General features: G+C 43.9%; 1 non-coding gene across 1 annotated transcript; it reads right to left on the bottom strand.

Annotated features, from left to right (window-relative positions):
* Nucleotides 1–3,505: 3,505 nt before the first annotated feature.
* Nucleotides 3,506–3,579, bottom strand: TRNAT-AGU. Its single transcript has one exon. It is a non-coding gene; the product is annotated as a tRNA-Thr (tRNA).
* Between the last annotated feature and the right edge of the window lie 8,649 nt (nt 3,580–12,228).

Raw genomic sequence — 12,228 nt, 5'->3', positions numbered from 1 at the left:
GGAAGCCAGTGGGAGAACTGGGATTAGAATCTACTCAATCCCATCTTCTTTCCACTAGTCCATATTTGCAAATTCATGAGCTTTCTTGCAAATTGATGCAGGATATTATAATCCCTGGATTTCAGCTGGTTGTGGAGAAAGCATAACAGCTCATCGTGGGCAGGGGGCATGTCCGCCAACTCTGTTATAGCGTACCCTCCCAAGTGTGTACGCCACACAGCAAGCGCTCTGTAAATGGAGTTGCCTGATTGATTGATTCCTCTTCATCTTTTTTGGTGTTTAGCCATCATGCATTGACTTATCAAAATTTGACGGGTCCTCGTGAGAGGACAGTTCCTCTGAATGAGATGCAACATCAACATCTCCGTCATCCATTCTAAATCGAGTTGCCTCCCCATCTCAACAACTTATTTGTGTATCTCTTCAATGCTTTGAATATCTGGCGCAATCTGTAGGCAGGGCTTCCTCCAATGTCTATTTATTATTGATTGCTTAAGCTCAGCCCAGGTGGGGAAGATGAGGGGAGGAATATATTGCCTCGTTGCGCTTGGCCTGAATATCAGAGATGGTCATTTGTTTATGGTACATTAAGGCAAGGCATTAAACAGTTTGTATCTCCAAGCTGGTTGCTTCATGGGATGGTTGAAACCTGGATTATGACTGCTGGCATTCTATATAACGTATATATATGCATATATAAACATAGGTGGCCATACTGTTGAACACTGATTGAGCCATTTCCAAGTGGGCAGGGAGCGTGTCTATCAACTCTGTTGCATTATACTCTCCCAAGCACTTAGTACACTGCTCTGCATACAATAAGTGCTCAATAAATACCACTGATGGATCGGCTGATTAGCCACCGCTGGAAAGGAGTAGTAATAACAAATCAATCCATCATTCATATACAAGCAGCATGGCATAGTGGATAGAGCACGGGCGTGGGAGTCGGGAGGTCATGGGTTCTAATCCCGTCTCCACCACTTGTGTGCCGTTTAACCTTGAGCAAGTCACTTCACTTCCCTGGGCCTCAGTTACCTCATCCTTAAAATGGGGATTAAGACTGTGAGCCCCACGAGGGACGGAAGCTGTGTCTAACGCAATTTGCTTGTATCCACCCCAGAGCTTAGTATAGTGCTTGACACACAGTAAGTGCTTAACGAATACCACAATTATTAATTATTATTATTAATATTTGTAGGGGCCGTCTCTATATCATCATCATCATCAATCGTATTTATTGAGCGCTTACTATGTGCAGAGCACTGTACTAAGCGCTTGGGAAGTACAAATTGGCAACATATAGAGACAGTCCCTACCCAACAGTGGGCTCACAGTCTAAAAGGGGGAGACAGAGAACAAAACCAAACATACTAACAAAATAAAATAGAACAGATATGTACAAGTAAAATAAATAAATAGAGTAATAAATATGTATAAAACATATATACATATATACAGGTCTGTATATGTTGCCGACTTGTACTTCCCAAGCATTTAGTACAGTGCTCTGCACACAGTAAGCGCTCAATACTTACGATTGACTGACTGAATGAATGAATCATTTACGACATGCTTACTGTGTGCAGAGCACTGTACTAAGCGCTTGGGAAAGTACAGTACAACAGAATTAGCAGACGTGTTCCCTGCCCAATCACTTATTCTGATGTTGTTGTACATGGACCGCAAATATGAGAACTAAAATAAACCTCCAAATTTTTGAAATTTCAATTTAAAAAATCTGATTATTCATGTCTGAATTATATATATATATTTCAATCTGAAAAAACAGCACCACAGCTAGCAAACGTAACACTAATAGTGATTTTGTAGTGCCTGGTAATTTGGGATTTTTGAGTTGCTATATAAAGAAAAACTCCAGAGAAACTGCAGCAGTCATTTCAGGAGAGGGAAATCCTAGGTAAAGGCGGAAGGTTGTTTGGGCCAAAGGGAGAACCCAGGATGGGATGGCCTGGTTTCTAAGCCTTAATAAAATCACTTCTCCTCCAAAAGGCCTTACCCTACTAAGCCCTCATTTCCTCTACTCCCTTTAAGCACTTGATATTTATCATCATCAATCATATTTATTGAGCGCTTACTGTGTGCACAGCACTGTACTAAGCGCTTGGGAAGTACAAGTTGGCAACATATAGAGACAGTCCCTACCCAACAGTGGGCTCACAGTCTAAAATCCCATCCTCAGCTTCACAGCACTTATGTGTGCATCTGTAATTTACTTTAACGCCTGTCTCTCCCTCTAGACTGGGCAGGGAACATGTCTAATAATAATAATGATGATGATGGTATTTGTTAAGCGCTTACTATGTGGCAGCCACTGTTCTAAGTGCTGGGGTAGATACAAGGTAATCAGGTTGTCCCACGTGGGGCTCACGGTCTTCATCCCCATTTTACAGATGAGGTAACCGAAGCACAGAGAAATTAAGTGGCTTGCCCAAAGTCACACAGCGGATAAGTGGTGGAGCCGGGATTAGAACCCATGACCTCTGACTCCCAAGCCCCCGTTCTTACCACTAAGTCATGCTGCCTCTGAGTCTACCAACTCTGTTATATTGAACTCTCCCGGGCGGTAAGAATGCTCTGCACACAGTAGATGCTCAATAAATAAGATTGATTGATTGATTGGAAGGTCAGGAACCCAGAAATGTCCTCTTCAGGCCTTTGCTGAATCATCCTGGGCAAGTCATTCAACCTCCATTTCCTTCGTATTTTTCTGTGACGAGGAGATAATACGGTGCCAACTGCGCTGGGAGATAGGTTGTTGGAGAGATAAACTCTTTAAAAGAACATATTACAGAGACGCGGCGCAGCGGGTGGTAAAGTCTGGCTTCCAGGAGTATCAGGGAGGGTGGAAAGGCACTGAGGTATCTACAGAAGCAGCGTGACTCAGTGGAAAGAGCACGGTTTTGGGAGTCAGAGGTCGTGGGATCCCGGCTCCGCCACTTGTCAGCTGTGTGCCTTTGGGCAAGTCACTTAACTTCTCTGGGCCTCAGTTACCTCATCTGTAAAATGGGGATTAAGACAGTGAACTCCATGTGGGACAACCTGATTACCTTGTAACCTCCCCAGAGCTTAGAACTGTGCTGTGCACATAGTAGGTGCTGAATAAGTGCCATTATTATTATTATTATTATTATTATTATTAGGGAAGCAGCGTGGCCCAGTGGAAAGAGCCCAGGCTTGGGAGTCAGAGGTCATGGGTTCTAATCTCGGCTCCTCCACTTGTCAGCTGTGTGACTTTGGGCAAGTTACTTAATCAATCAATCAATCAATCAATCGTATTTATTGAGCGCTTACTGTGTGCAGAACACCGTACTAAGCGCTTGGGAAGTACAAGTTGGCAACATATAGAGACAGTCCCTACCCAACAGTGGGCTCACAGTCTAAAAGAATGAAGTCCTGTTTTAACAGTGCTTTGCACAGAGTAAGCGCTTAATAAATGCCATTATTATCATTATTAAAGAAGGTCTGGAGATCCGGGAAAACAAGGCCCCACTGGGATTTGAACCCAGGATCTCCTGTTTACTAGACAGGTGCTTTAACCAGCTAAGCCATGGAGCCCACTTAACTTCTCTGGGCCTCAGTTCCCTCATCTGTAAAATGGGGATTAAGACTGTGAGCCCGACGTGGGACAACCCGATCACCCTGTAACCTCCCCAGCACTTAGAACAGTGCTTGGCATATAGTAAGCACTTAACAAATACCAACAATATTATTATTATTATTATTAATATGCAGGATGCAGGACATGGGCGGGAGGTTGATGGCGAGATAGATGAGATCAAGGTACAGTGAGTAGGTTGGCATCAGAGGCACGGGCTGGGTTGTAGTATTTATTTTTATTTTTTTGTTATTTATTTTATTTTGTTAGTATGTTTGGTTTTGTGCTCTGTCTCCCCCTTTTAGACTGTGAGCCCACTGTTGGGTAGGGACTGTCTTTATATGTTGCCAATTTGTACTTCCCAGGTGCTTAGTACAGTGCTCTGCACATAGCGCTCAATAAATACGATTGATGATGATGATGATAGTAGAAGAGTAGCGAAGTGAGGTAGGGGCGGGTAAGGTGATTGAGTGCTTTGAAGTCTGTGGAGAGGAGTTTCTGTTTGATGTGGAGGTGGATGGGCAACCTCTTGATGAGAGGGGAAGCTCAGGGAGAAGAAAAGTTAATCAAGGAATGCCTCCTGGAGGAGATGGGAATTGGGGAGGGCTTTAAAAATGGTGAGAGGTGTGACCTGGTGGATTTGAAAAGGCAGGGAGTTCCAGGCAAGGGGGAGGCATGAGGGGGGAGAAACGAGAGTGAGAGGCAGTTGAAGGTTTATTTGGGAGAAATATGGGGTGCTAAATCAATCTGGTATTTATTAAGGGTTGTGAGTGGAGCACTTGGGAGAATATTTTAGAGATCATAGACACGATTCCTGCCCTTGAGGAGCTTACATTTTAGCCCTGCTCTAAATAAGCACACTGTGCCTTTGCTCTACACTAAAATACTTGGTAGTCAACAGTAAATCAACTGGGCAGCCGAGAAACAGAATTGTGCTAACTCTGCCCAATCAAGAGTATTTATTGAGTGCCTCCTGTGTGCAAAGCATTATTTTAAGCAGCGCTGTACAGACAGAAAGCATTCAGTAAATACGATTGATTCAATGATTAGTTATGATCCCTGCCCCCAAAGGAGCTTTCAATCTAGCAGGGAAGGCAGGCGTTCAAACAAATCACACCTAGGAGGAAGAAGGAAAAGCAGCATGGCTCAGTGGAAAAGAGCCCGGGCTTTGGAGTCAGAGGTCATGGGTTCAAATCCCGGCTCCGCCACTTGTCAGCTGTGTGACTTTGGGCAAGTCACTTAACTTCTCTGTGCCTCAGTTCCCTCATCTGGAAAATGGGGATGAGGACTGTGAGCCCTCCGTGGGACAACCTGATCACCTTGTAACCTCCCCAGCGCTTAGAACAGTGCTTTGCACATAGCAAGCGCTTAATAAATGCCATTATAAAAAAAAAAGGAAAAGGGGATATGTACAGGTTATAGTGCGTACAATAATAGGGGATGTAAGAGATGCAGGTAAGTGCTATGAGAGGGCAATGGCACTTGAGTGCTTAGGTGGCATGGAAGTGCTGAAGTGTTAGCTGGGAAGATATAACGTGGGGAGATGAGAAATAATTCGTGGGAGGATTCCTGGAGGAGGTGGACTTTGAAGGTGGGAAGGGCTGTGGTCTGTCAGATATGAAAGAGGAGGGAGTGCCAGGGAGGATAGAAGGAATGAATCTAGACTGTGAGCCAGTTGTTAGGTAGGGACCATCTCTATATCTTGCCAACTTGTACTTCCCGAGAGCTTAGTACAGTGTTCTGCACACGGAAAATGCTCAATAAATACGATTGATTGAATGAATGAATGAATGAACAAAGAAATCAACTGTGGGAGAGAAGCCTGAGAGGAAATAAAGCGTGTGAGTGAGCTGTCGTATGGTGGGAAGAGAGTGGATAGGTAGGAAGGAGAAAGCTGATCGGGTGTCTTAAGTAATAATAATAACAATAATAATGATGGTATTTGTTAAGAGCTTACTATGTGCCAAGCACTGTTCTAAGCGCTGGGATAGATACCAGGTGATCAGGTTGTCCCATGTGCACCAAGTTGTCCCCCATTTTCCAGATGAGGGAACTGAGACAAAGAGAAGAGAATAATAATAATAATAATAATAATGGCATTTATTAAGCGCTTACTATGTGCAAAGCACTGTTCTAAGTGAAGTGACTTGCCCCAGGTCACACAGCTGATAAGTGGCGGAGCTGGGATTAGAACCCACGACCTCTGACTCCCAACCCCGGGCTCTTTCCATTCAGCCACACCACTGATGGTTAGGACTTTCCGATTGACGCGAATAGGAACGGGCAACCATTTCAGGTTTCTGGTGAACGGAGAAGCACATGGATTGTGACATTTTAGAAAAATGATCCAGGCAAGCAGAGTGAAGGATGGACTGGAGAGGGAAGAGATGGGAGACAGGGCGATCACCGAGGAGGCTGAATTGCAGTCAAGTCAGGAGATACAGTACCCGCACCAGCATGATAGCTGTTTGAGTGGAGAACTAAAAAAAAAATGAACTCTGGAAATGTTGTAGGGGAAAAAACAAACAGAATTTGGCAACAACCGAATATGAGGGTTGAAAGACAAGGAGGATTCAAGGAGAACGCCACTGGGTGTTGACTTTTTCTACAAACAGAAACTCCTTCACTTGTTTCTTCCTTGCCCTTCCCTGGCCACTAATTTTCTCTAAGCTCTTTAAGAGCACAGTCAGTAGCTGCAAATTAAAACATCAACCTACTGCCTTTGAAGTGGAATGGGCATTTTAAATCTCTGGTCAGTAATCCAGCCCGGCAAGTCATATTATTAGAGAGCAATGGGGTACACGTGAAAGATGCCTTCAGCATGAAGCAGTTTTTGAGGGAAGAAATTGCCTATGAACGTTTAACTGATTATAATTTCAACTGCCAAGGGTTTTCTGAGCATTACGCAGAGTGGAATAAGCACCAGTGTCATCCTTAACGGCTGCCAGCCTAAAAAAGCCCCACAAAACCGGCACTGGAGACGATGATTATTTTCTAGAGTGAAAAATCTCCTTTAATACCTGGGGTTGACGTCCATCAGCTTTTGGATTCAGATTTTAACAAATTCTAAGGTTAATTTGGAAAAAAAAAAAAGGTAAACGCAGAAACGCTTTAACAAAATTACAGAGCTGGTGCTGGTTCTGTGATATTCGTGGGTTGTCATTGGCGGTGCTGACGGATTAAGGTAATTCATAATCATTTTATTAAAGTGGGGAGTAATACATAAAGCGGTGCAACAGAAAGATAATCAACTGAGAATGGAGGGTGCTCATTTAAGGCTCTGATAGACCTGGGGCAGTGGGAGCCAGGATAGTGGCCTCTCCCCTCTTTCCAAATCACACGCCCACACCCACACCCCAACACAAACACACGTACACAAACACACACACCTCCACGTGTGTCTCCCTATTCCTATTTAATTATGATCTGTAAGAACGATGGTCCTGCCAGCCCTCCAGACGATGGGGAGAGATGGCAATGGAGCTGGGAATGGCTTTGCCACAGGAGAAGGGCCTGAGATGTAGGAGGGCGGGTGCTGTCCTGGGAATTTTGAGAGAGGAGGGTGAGTGTGGATCTGGGGGTGCTGAAGGATGGCTGTGAGAGGCTTTCAGAAACTCACCCTGAAAAGAGCAGAGGTAAGGGAAGAGGCAACTGGAAGCAGACCAGAGGGGAGAGAGGATGCATGGAGGCCGTGCGGAGTCTACATTTAAAGGCGGCATCTTCCAAAATGAAGATGGGGCAGCGTGGGCATGGCCATTTGAGGGGAGAATCTCATCACCCTTCCTAAAAATGCTTGGAATTCGAAGTTTCTGAGGTTCCACCAGGATATGGAGAGAGAGTCAGTGACTCAGTCGTATTTATTGCCTCAGTTCCCTCATCTGTAAAATGGGGATGAAGACTGTGAGCCCCCCGTGGGACAACCTGATCACCTTGTAACTGCCCCAGCGCTTAGAACAGTGCTTTGCACATAGTAAGCGCTTAATAAATGCCATTATTATTATGAATATGATTGAATGAATAAATGAATGCTTTGCATATAGTAAGCGCTTAACAAATGCCATCATTATTATTATTATATGTTGCCGATTTGTACTTCCCAAGTGCTTAGTCCGGTGCTGTGCACACAGTAAGCGCTCCATAAATAATTGTAATAATGGTGGCATTTGTTAAGTGCTTACTACGTGCAAAGCACTGTTCTAAACGCTGTGGGGGGGATACAAGGTGATCAGGTTATCCCACGTGGGGCTCAAACTCTTCATCCCCATTTTCCAGATGATGGCGGCATTTATTAAGCACTTGCCATGTGCCAAGCACTGTTCTAAGCGCCGGGGAGGTTACAAGGTGATCAGGTTGTCCCACGGGGGGCTCACAGTCTTCATCCCCATTTTACAGATGAGGGAACTGAGGCCCACAGAAGTTAAGCAGCGTGGCTCAGTGGAAAGAGCCCGGGCTTGGGAGTCAGAGGTCATGGGTTCTAATCCCAGCTCCCCCACATGTCTGCTGTGTGTCCTTGGGCAAGTCACTTAGCTTCTCTGAGCCTCAGTTGCTTCATCTAGACCGTGAGCCCACTTCTAGACTGTGAGCCCACTTTTGGGTAGGGACCGTCTCTACGTGTTGCCAACTTGTACTTCCCAAGCGCTCAGTACAGTGCTCTGCACACAGTAAGCGCTCAATAAATACTATTGATTGATGGATTGATTCATCTGTAAAATGGGGATTAAGAATGTGAGCCCCACATGAGACAACGTGATCACCTTGTATCCCCCCAGCGCTTAGAACAGTGCTTTGCACATAGTAAGCGCTTAACAAATGCCATCATTATTATTAAGTGACTTGCCCAAAGTCAGCCAGCTGAAAGGTGGTGGAGCCGGAATTAGAACCCATGACCTCTGACTCCCAAGCCCCGGGCTCTCTCCACTAAGCCACGCTTGCTGCTGGGGGTGATTTTTCCTCTCCTCCTCCCCATCCCCTCCCACCTTACCTCCTTCCCCTCCCCACAGCACTTGTACATATATTTGTACAGATTTATTATTCTATTTATTTTACTTGCACATATTTACTCTTCTATTTATTTTGTTAATGATGTGAATAGAGCTTTAATACTATTTAATTCTATCTTTAATTCTAATAGAATTCTATTCTATTTAATTCCATTTTGACATCTGTCCACATGTTTTGTTTTGTGGTCTGTCTCCCCCTTCTAGACTGCGAGCCCGCTGTTGGGTAGGGACCGTCTCTATACGTTGCCAACTTGGACTTCCCAAGCGCTTAGTACAGTGCTCTGCACACAGTAAGTGCTCAATAAATATAACTGAATGAATGAATGACTGAAAGAGCGAGCACAGGCTTGGGAGTCAGAGGTCTTGGGTTCTAATCCCCGCTCTGCCACTTGTCAGCTGTGTGACTTTGGGCAAGTCACTTCACTTCTCTGGGCCTCTGTTCCCTCATCTGTAAAATGGGGATTAAAACTGTGAGCCCCATGTGGGACAACCTGATCACCTTGTAACCTCCCCAGGGCTTAGAAAAGTGATTTGCACATAGTAAGCGCTTAATAAATGCCATTATTATCCCCCTTCTAAACGGTGAGGCCATTGTTGGGTAGGGACCGTCTCTATCTGTTGCCAACTTGCACTTCCCAAGCGCTTAGTCCAGCGCTCCGCACACAGTAAGCACTAGAGAAGCAGCGTGGCTCAGTGGAAATAATAATAATGATGGTATTTGTTAAGCGCTTACTATGTGCAAAGGACTGTTCTAAGCGCTGGGGAGGTTACAAAGTGATCAGGTTGTCCCACTGGGGGCTCACAGTCTTAATCCCCATTTTACAGATGAGGTAACCGAGGCCCAGAGAAGTGAAGTGACTTGCCCAAAGTCACACAGCTGACAGTTGGCGGAGCGGGGATTTGAACCCGTGACCTCTGACTCCAGAACCGAGGCTCTTTCCACTGAGCCATGCTGCTTCTAAGAGCCCGGGCTTTGGAGTCAGAGGTCATGGGTTCAAATCCCGGCTCCGCCAATTGTCAGCTGTGTGACTTTGGACAAGTCACTTCGCTTCCCTGGGCCTCAGTTCCCTCATCTGTAAAATGGGGATGAAGCCTGTGAGCCCCACGTGGGACAACCCGATCACCTTGTATCTACCCCAGCGCTTAGAACAGTGCTTGGCACATAGTAAGCGCTTAATAAATGCCATTATTATCCCCCTCCTAAACGGTGAGCCCATTGTTGGGTAGGGACCGTCTCTATCTGTTGCCGACTTGTACTTCCCAAGCGCTTAGTCCAGTGCTCCGCACACAATAAGGGCTCTATAAATACTATTGAATGAATGAATGCTTTGCACATAATAAGCGATTAACAATTGCCATCATTGTTATTATTATATGTTCCCGACTTGTACTTCCCAAGCGCTTAGTCCAGTGCTCTGCACATAGTAAGCGCTCCATAAATACAATTGAATGAATGAATGAATGAATGAATGAATGCTTGGCACATAGTAAGCACTTAACAAATGTCATCATTATTATTATTACATGTTGCCGCCTTGTACTTCCCAAGGGCTTAGTCCAGTGCTCCGCACACAGTAAGCGCTCCATAAATACGATTGAATGAATGAATGAATGCTTTGCACATAGCAAGCGCGTAACAAATGCCATCATTAGTATTATTATATGCTGCCTACTTGTACTTCCCAAGCGCTTAGTCCGGTGCTCCGCACAAAGGAAGCGCTCAATAAATATTATTATTATTATTATTATTAAATACGATTGACAGTGCTTTGCAAACAGTAAGCGCTTAGAGCCCGGGCTTTGGAGTCAGAGGTCATGGGTTCAAATCCCGCCCCACCAATTGTCAGCTCTGTGACTTTGGGCAAGTCACTTGACTTCCCTGTGCCTCAGTTCCTTCATCTGTCAAATGGAGATGAAGACTGGGAGCCCCCCGGGGGACAACCTGATCACCTTGTAACCTCCCCAGTGCTTAGAACAGTGCTTTGCACATAGTAAGCACTTAATGAATATTATTATTATTATTATTCACTATGCCTCAGTGCCCTCTTCTGTAAAATGGGGATTAAGACTGTGAGCCCCCTGTGGGACAACCTGATCACCTTGTAACCTCCCCAGCACTTAGAACAGTGCTTTGCACATAGTGTGTGCTTAATAAATGCTATATAGAATTAAAAAAAAATAAAAATGAAAAATAAATAAATAAATAAATAAAATGGAAAAAAATTGAAAAAAAAAAGGAATGAATGGAGGAGGAGGGGCCCGGCGGCACCCTCAGCGGGCGCCGCTGGGCCCCTCCTCCTCTAGTCATTTTTTAAGTACTTTTAAGTACTGAAGTACTTAAGTACTCCAGTACTTTTTTTAAGTAAAAAATTTTTAAAAATTTTTAAAAATTAAAAAAAAAATGAAAATAAAATTGAAAAAAAATGACTGGAGGAAGAGGGGCCAGCGGGCGCTGCCGGGCGCCGCCGGGCCCCGCCTTCTCCAGTCATTTTTTTAAGTACTTTTAAGTACTGAAGTACTAAGTACTTAAGTACTCCTGTACCTTTTTTAAGTAAAAAATTAAAAAATGAAAATAAAAGCTAAAAAATGAAAAAAATGAAAAAATGAAAAAAAAAAGAATGACTGTTGGAGGAGGGGCCTGGCCGCTGGGGGGCGCCGCCGGGCCCCTAAGTACTAAGTACTTTAGTATTCCAATACCTTTTTTAAGTAAAAAATTTAAAAAAATTAAAATAAAATAAAAATGGAAAAAAATTGAACAAAAAAGAATGAGCGGAGGAGGAGGGGCCCGGCCGCTGGGGGCGCCGCCGGCCACCTCGTCCTCTAGTCATTTTTTTAAGTACTTTTAAGTACTAAGAAGTACTTCAGTACTCCAGTACCTTTTTTAAGCAAAAAATGAAAAAAATAAAACAAATGAAAACAAATTTTTAAAATTTGAAAAAAAAAAAAACGACTGGAGGAGGAGGAGGAGGGGCCCGGCCGATTTTAAGTACTTTTAAGTACTGCAGTACTTTTTTAAGTCAAAAATTAAAATAAATTAAAAAAAGATTTTTGGAAAAAAAATTGAACAAAAAAGGAATGACTGGAAGAGGAGGGGCCCGGCGGCGCCCCCCGAGGGGGACAAGTCCATTTTCTTAAGTACTTTTTTAAAGTCCTTTTTTCAAAAGTAAAAAAATAAAAAAAATTAAATAAATTTTTTAAAAAGAGAGAGAATGACTGGAGGAGGAGGGGCCCGGCGGCGCCCCCCAGCGGGACAAGTCCAATTTTTAAGTACTTTTTTTTAAAGTAAAAAATTAAAAAAATTAAAAAAAATTAAAAGAAATAAAAAAAAAAGAAAAGAGAGAATGACTGGAGGAGGAGGGGCCCGGCGGCGCTCCCCAGCGGGACAAGTACATTTTTTTAAGTACTTTCTTTTAAAGTAAAAAAAAAAAATTAAAAGAAATTAAAAAAAAGAGAGAATGACTGGAGGAGGAGGGGCCCGGCAGCGCCCCCCAGCGGGACAAGTACATTTTTAAGTATTTTTTTTAAAGTAAAAAATAAAAATTATAAAAGAAATTAAAAAAATAAAGAGAGAATGACTGGTGGAGGAGGAGGGGCCCGGCGGCGCCTCCC

Source organism: Tachyglossus aculeatus, chromosome 3 (assembly GCF_015852505.1).
Source record: "Tachyglossus aculeatus isolate mTacAcu1 chromosome 3, mTacAcu1.pri, whole genome shotgun sequence".
Taxonomy (NCBI): Eukaryota; Metazoa; Chordata; class Mammalia; order Monotremata; family Tachyglossidae; genus Tachyglossus; species Tachyglossus aculeatus.
The sequence above is the reverse complement of the archived record's forward strand: the minus strand, read 5'-3'. Positions and strand labels throughout refer to the sequence as shown.